The sequence below is a fragment of the Gracilinanus agilis genome, unplaced genomic scaffold, assembly GCF_016433145.1.
Source record: "Gracilinanus agilis isolate LMUSP501 unplaced genomic scaffold, AgileGrace unplaced_scaffold57372, whole genome shotgun sequence".
In the NCBI taxonomy this organism is placed as follows: domain Eukaryota; kingdom Metazoa; phylum Chordata; class Mammalia; order Didelphimorphia; family Didelphidae; genus Gracilinanus; species Gracilinanus agilis.
In genome coordinates, this window is record NW_025392879.1 from 1 (window position 1) to 7,823 (window position 7,823).

Genomic DNA, 7,823 nt, shown 5'->3' on the forward strand with positions numbered 1-7,823 from the left:
CTCTGTGACGCAGTTGTGCACTTGGAGTTATGATTCTCTTACTAAACCGGCGTTTCTCTTATAACCGTGGCCATCAACGACTCGGGTCGTGTTAAGTTTGCTCGTATCGCATGATATTAAAGTTGTTTTTGGTTCGTTTCATTCCAAACCCAGATATATCTCCTCATTGACTGTCCAGAATTTCCCCAGGGCACCGAATTTCAACAGCCATCCAAAGACAAAATGAACCCATTAGCTAACTCAGCAGGAGAGTCCTAAAAGCAGGCTGGAAGCCTTTCCTTGGAAACTAGCGAATATCTTACTACAACCTATTGGAAGGTGTGGAAATTGCAGGTTTAGTACATCTGAGACGTGTAGGCCTCAAATGGAGAACAGCGAGATCTTCGTGGTATCTCCCCTGCCAGGGAAGAATGAGAAAGAGCGGTCACACCTGCGCACGCGTGTACACACACACACACACACACACACACACACACACACACACACAGTGGTTCCCCTTCAAAAGCAACGTTTGGGACAAAGAACATGGCGGGGGGGGGGGGTCTGTTGAAATACCGCACCCCGTCATTTATCCAGGCTGGTTCAGTCACACCCTGGATTTCTTTGGAAGTGCCAATTCGGCTTTCCCCCTCCTTAGACACCTAGAGTAGTGTGGGTGGGCATTCTGGAACGGAACTCGTTTTGAGGGAGGGTGTGTAGGTATCCGATTCGTCTGAAGAAAGATGGGAAGCGTAGAGTCGAAAAGGAACTGCTTTTTGAAGACCAAAGAATGAGGGGAGAGCGCGAACGCAGTCCCCAACTATCACAAATTATGCAGTCGAGTTTCCCGCATTTGGGGAAATCACAGGGGTCAGCCCATCCGGAGTGCAATGGATAAGCCTCGCCCTGGGGAAACCACCTTCGTGATCATGGAATCACCCCTGCCAGGTAAGTATGCTCTCCCTCAGAGCACGCTCACACACCCTCAACAACCACACACTTTACGCATTGGACTACTCACACTCACACACACACACACACACACACACACACACACACACACACACACCACACATACACACAGCTACGAAGACCGATAAACACATCACACACACACTCACAAGATACACCCACCACAAACACATCCCCCCACCATCCTGTCAAGGTCCCTCCCATCCTGGAAATACACCTTTACCACAGGCACCAGAAGTCTCCTTATCTGCATACCATCAGCCTCTTCCTGACGTCACACACCAAACCTGCCCCGGGTGACACTGCCATCTAATGGTTAAAAGCCTGGAAAGAATCTGAATGTAATTTTTAGAAATCCTCAAATTCTGTGCACATTTAACACTATTTGAATAAAAAGAATACGGAGGGGCAGCTGCTGGCTCAGTGGATTGAGAGTCAGGCCTAGAGATGGGAGGTCCTAGCTTCAAATCTGGCCTCAGACACTTCCCAGCTGTGTGACCCTGGACAAGTCACTTATCCCACATTGCCTAGACCTTACTGCTCTTCTGCCTTGGAACCGATGCACAGTATTGATTCTAAGACCGAAGGTAAGGGTTAAAAAAATTCAAACGGAAAAAAAAGAAAATGGAATGTCTCACTTAGTACCAGTAGGACAACCTAGGTGAGACATTCTATGAAAATGAAACATGACTGCAAGTATGTGTGACACTTTGAAAGAGCAGGAAGCCCACTCGACTTGCTCTCCCAAAACCACCACTGAAATCTCCCCTGGCCCACTAACCACCTGTGTAACCTTGGGTTTTTACACTGAAAAGTGAGGAGGTTGTCCTAAGATGGTCCAAAAGATACTTTCCTGCTTTAGATCCTACCACCTTGATTCACACACACTAAATGGGTGATGAGCATTCTCTTGGTTTATAGTTCTCTGCCACCACTCCCCCAAAAGCCTGCTATCAATTTGTGCCTAACGGTGCTTTCCTCCTTGATCTCTTTTGAAGTGCAAGCCAGGTAAAAGGATATCACTTCATCCAAGAGTCATATGAGATGGATAATTTTGGGGACTGCTGGAGCAGGCTCTAATACCAGCATTCTCTAAATTCACCATTAATGTTGGGAGAAAGGAACACTAGCATAGCAAGGATATGCAATCATAGCTTCCCTGGATGTGATCCTACCAGCTTCCCTCAGACGAGGTCATCTGTAGTCTCCAGAGTGGAATATAGTGAAGATCATGGTGGCTGGAGTGGTCTTTGAGAAATCAAGAAGCTTATGGGGTCTAAATTCCTGATGACTGGAAATTTTTAGTGCCTTCAGTTGGCAAGGAACTGGGAGGACTGGTGGCAGAACTCAGATTCTTTAATTGATTCCAAATCCCATTCCCATTCCCTTCTATCATACTGTCTCCTCATTTGTTTTGATAGCAGAGGCCCACTGACCTCTAGAGCACCCCAAATTTTAAAAAATACCTAAAATGAGGCTATTTCTCCAAGTATGGCATCATTTATTATAAGAGTATGTGATCTACTAGTAAAAGATAGGTCTATCGCATGTGGCTCTTCTTGGAAAAGATGTCAAAAGTCCATTTGGCACCGTCTTTTATACCAAGGGTTTGTCTTCTTTCTGGTTCATCCTTAGACTTCTCCTGGTAATCCAAATTGGTGGATATTTTAAAAGAGGAGGTAGACTTAAAGATTTCAACTCATCCTCCATTATTTCATCTTGAGAAGGACTGTTCCTCAGCTGGGGTGCATTCCTACAGCTTCACTCAGCTAGGGAAATGGAGCAAACCTGCCCTTCAAGAAATAGCATGTCAGCTAATTTTTCAAATCCAGCTTCCTCTGGCAGTCTTTGAGTATTCGCTCTTTCCCCTATTGTAGACAGGGTCACTCCAAATCTAGGTGATATGCCTAGCAAATGCTAAAGAGCTTGAGCTTGCAAAACCATGGTGGAGAGTGCATTCTTGTTTATAGATAAAGCCAAGGTCTCCACTCTGCCACAACAAAAGCCAAGGGTCTTAGTCTAATTACTTGTCTTTGGTGGTTAACTTGAGAACAGAATTGCCTGATCTTCAGAGGTTGACATTTGAGAAAGAGAATAAATTCATATAGGAATATTGCTAGTAAATGGTATTTTCTTCACATCAGATAGTTATCGTTGAAATTAATGACTCACAAACACTACATGCAATGACTACAGGTACCTTTACTTCTTATCTTATCTTTTTTTTTTTTTTTTTTTTTTTAAATAATGAGAGAGGACACTTTTTGATTGAATTGTGAGCTTCTGTATTGGGTAAGTTTGTGTTTCTTTAAGTGGTGTCAACCTCAAAACCAAACAATTGACATTTACATTAATGTAATAGACCACACAGGCACAGGGCTCTATAGCAAAGATTTTTATTTCCATTGAGAGAGTTAAAAAAACACACATGGTGGGGGCAGGGGTTTAGATAGGTCCAAGACTCCCTCCCCCCAAGAGAGTGGAGGGTATAGACTTATATAGCGTTTCAGCTAAAAGGGGAGGGGTGGGTGATTGGGCAAGGTGGGGAAACTTCTGCCCAGTATAAGAAATTTACAGTCAATCTTTTGGAATATGAAACAAGTATAAATATCACAAAAGCCATTAGGAACTTGTTAACCCTTAAGAATGATGAATGAAGCTTTATTTCAGGGCGATTCATGTTTTCTGTGGGTCGTCAAAGGATATGCTTTTCCTTCATTGTTCTACTATCATCACTTCCTAAGGAATGTCATGTAGTGGCAATTTATTTGCCGAGATGCCAAAAATGGAACAAAGTCTCCAGGCCAAAAAGAAATAGGTTTATGAGAGAGGGCCAGTCTCACAATTAAGACAGACTCTGGTTAGGAACTGAAGACCTCGAGCCTTGAGAATGGCCCTCTTTTATAGTGCAAACTTGTGCTGGAGATACAATAATATTCAGATATATTTGTACTTAATTCTTACCCAGGCGGTGAACAAAAAGAAGTAAAATGAGAGGATAAAGGAGAAGCGCAAAAAGTCATGGGCTTGGATAGGGCCTTTTATCTGGATTCCCTACGTGACCAATCCGGGCTGAGGCAGTCTTTTTGGTTGGTCCTGGTAACCTAAGCCCTGCAAAGCTATGGTACCAGCAGTTTGGCTAATCCAAAAACAATTTGATCCCTCCAGGAGGCTAATTGGAAGTCATTAAGAGAAATAGAGTCTATAATAGATATTTTATCTGAAACCCATGAAAAGATCGATGCAGTCCGGCAAGGCAATGCTTTGACCTTTCTGCTCTAAGTCAGAGCCAGACAGGATGGGCTGTATAAGAGAAAAATCTGAGACTACTCTTTTGACTCCTTTTCTGAGCCACACCTTTTCTTATTGAAAAACATTATAGTCTTATTGGAAAACTTTAAGTTCTTAGCAAACCGGCAGTGAAGAGGTTAACAGTTTCTCTCTTGGTCAAAAATGCAAAAAAAAAAAAAAATTAAGCTGCTTGGGCTCAAAACTGATTCGAGACAGTCAGGGTCAAAGTTAGACAAAACTTCATCCAGCAGGGGTTTTCCGCCCCAGAAAAGTATCCCGGAATTAGCTTTCTGATAATAAGGGGGCTGGAATTCAGCCTTGGGTTTATCTTCACCTTGGAGCCACTGAGACTCCTTGTATTATCTAATTGCAATTTCTGTGCAGCTGTGAAAACTTTCTTTGCGCCTTTGGGTGAAAAATGGGGTTTGAATTTAGTATCTATATTAAATTTGTGACTCCATGGTACTTTGGAGTAACTTTGAGCTACCATTAGCCATTGCTTCCAATCTGTTTCGTCCTTTTATCATCCGACGCTCATTCAAAACCCTGTCAGTATATGCAGCTATAGGTTTGTATCAGAGTAGAAATATCATTGGAATGAGGTATTGACGTTTGAATTAGGGGTTGGCTTAGCCTAATTCTTCCTCCAATATTTCCTTCTGATCAAACTCTGCTGAAAGGAAACCAGTGATGGTCGGTCCATGGTTTGGCTTTACTTGGACCTAAATAAAGGTTTCCCTTCAAATAACCCCTTCACCCTTCAAGCCTGTTTCACCCTCTTAAAATTTAATCTGAATGCGTTTGATTTCAAACTATAAGGTGGTTTAATTAAAGGTAACAACGACAACAGGTTGGTGGAGGGAAACAGGTAACCCTAACTTGAATGGCGTTGAAACCTCTGTACAAGCTTCTTTAGCTCCAGCTCAGCAGAGCTGATTTGACCCTCCCTGACTGTTTGATCTCAATGGCTCCCCTAGAATGTTTTAGAAATAAGTTCAGTCTCTAGGTTGGCTGGACTCCCAGGGCTGTTAGCATATCTCAACTGCCTCTCTGATCAACATCCCTGATGACCTCTGGCCTCTGTCCTTGTCTTCCTTCCTTGATGGCTTCCTTGTGACAAACTCCATTTTCTCAGTATCCCTTACCACTCTTCTGCCCTGGAACCAATACTTCGTATTAATTATAAGACAGAAAGTAAGGGTTTAAGGGGGAAAAAATAAAAACACAGTACACTACCTTTTTAAAAATTAATTTATTTTATTTGGAATATTTTCCCATGGTTACATGTTTCATGTTCTTTCCCTCTCCCCCATAGCTGACACGCAATTCCTCTAGGTTTTACATGTATCATTGAGTGAGACCTATTTCCATATTATTGATAGTTGGACTAGAGTTATCATTTAGAGTCTACATCCCCAATAATATCACATAATAATACATATATAATATAATAAATAATATAATAATACAATAATAACACATCAGCCCATGTGTTCAAGCAGTTGTTTTTCTTCTTCTGTGTTTCTCCTCCCACAGTTCTCCTTCAGAATGTGGCTAGTTTTCTTTCTCATCAGTCCCTCAGCCTTGCTCTGGATCATTGCATTGCTGCTAGTAGAGAAGTCCATTACATTCAATTTTACCACAGTGTATATATAGTACACTACCTTTGAGAAATCAGAACGAGCAAAATCCCAAACATCCAATTCTCATTCTAGGTACATCAAGGTCAAAAATACTTAATTACATATTGTGATACATTACATGGGAGCTCTTCAAGGCTGGTAGCCCAGCAATGAACCTGTACATTCAAAGTTTTGATTTTTCTTTTATTATAAACCTGAAAACAAGACAACAAAAAACATTTTAATAAACTGATGACATCATCTTAAATTAATTCTATTGCTGATTCTCAGTGTCTTAAAACAAAGAATACAAAGGACTGAACTGATTGTGAATTCGTTTTGACTGCTTCTCAGAAAATATCACTCTGGCCAGGCAGAACCGAATTTGAAAGAAGACAGCCAAACCTGAAGAACTGGAGATCCACTCCCAACCACCCTAGCTTCTAGGTACTTACATCTTTCCCAAGCACTTGTGAACTCAAGTAACCTGACTTTTCTCCCCTCTTCCAAGTACTCTTTCTACTTTCAGTGGAAAGTCCCAGTGTTCCCTTTTGGTGTGGCTCCTTCAAGTTATAATCCCAGGGCTAAAATTCTATGTAATTTTTTTTTTTTTTAGACTATAATCTCCCTGACGCCCTATTAAAACTACTTTGGTAGTTCTGTATTTTTCGGGTTGACAATACAAAGAAGAAAGAAAGACTTTTTATGAGCATCTAGGTTGCACAGTGGGTAGAGAACCGGACGTAGAGACAGGAGGACTCCAGTTCAGATGGGGGGCCTCAGATACTTCCTAGCTCGTAGCCCTGCTCTCAAGATTCTAAACCAAGATACTGTTTCAAATTCCCCCAAGTGATGTTCTTTGTTACTGTTGTAAGCAGGACTCTATTCAACCTGATTACAACAGTAACAAAGAACATCACTAGGGTGAGTGAAGTTTGATAACCAAAAGTAAATAAATGGAGTCAGATGTAAATATAATTTTAACCAATAACTTGGTTGTTTTTTTTTTAATGTTTTAGCTTTATTTTAATAACGAATCTCCACATAAGTTTTCCAAAGTTATATGATTCACGTTGTCTCCCTCCCCTCTTCCCTCCTCCCTCCAGGAGCTGACAAGCAATTCCACTGTTATTCACTCAAAAATATATGTACCACTCAAAACCCATTTCCATATTATTCATTTTTGTAACCAAACCCCGAAATCATATACCCAAATAAACAAGTGATAAACCATGTATTTTGATCTGCATTGTGACTCCAACTGTTCTCTCTCTGGAGGTGGACGGCATTCTTTTTCATAAGTCCCTCAGAATTGTCCTGGATCATTGTATTGCTGTTGGTAGCAAAGTCTATCACACTTGAACATTCCACAATATTTCAGTTACTGTTTATAATGTTCTCTTGTTAACCAATAACTTGTTAACTGGCCTGGTTCTGAGTGACCAAAAAGGAATTGACAGACTGAATCCCACTGATGTGCTTGCAAAAGTGTTTATTTTCACAAAGTATGGACATGTATGGGGGAAGCACAGAGAATTGGTCAAAGACAGGTTTGTGGCAGTACTATATATACCTAGAGACAGAGAGACAGAGAGAGAGGGTCTCTGTGTAGTGTTTTTGAGGAAAAGGGGTTAATGTGTGGTGTTTACTTGGTCAGTGAGTGGAGGGCCTTGTTAGTGTTTTCATCATGGTGACTAGAATGATTCCCCAGGTTCGAATATTCACATAAAACAGTAAAGGTGAAAGCAAAGTTGCTTTTAGACAGGTCTTTAACTTGTGGTCTAGGGAGTAAAAAAGTTAAATGATAGCATTTCTGTCTCGGCCAGCTCTAAGGATAAAAGAAGAGAAACAAAAACGGGGGAATGGGGACTTGAGAAAAGATACCAGACCTGTCTTTGCTACAGAGACATTATTCCCCGAAGGGAGGTGCACCGTTCCTGGAAGTACTGCAATACCAGG

The 7,823-nt window shown here is 41.4% G+C and overlaps 1 non-coding gene across 1 annotated transcript; it reads right to left on the bottom strand.

The window, feature by feature from the left end:
- Positions 1 to 771: 771 nt before the first annotated feature.
- Positions 772 to 935, bottom strand: LOC123256258. The gene has a single exon (XR_006506839.1). It is a non-coding gene; the product is annotated as a U1 spliceosomal RNA (small nuclear RNA).
- Positions 936 to 7,823: the final 6,888 nt, after the last annotated feature.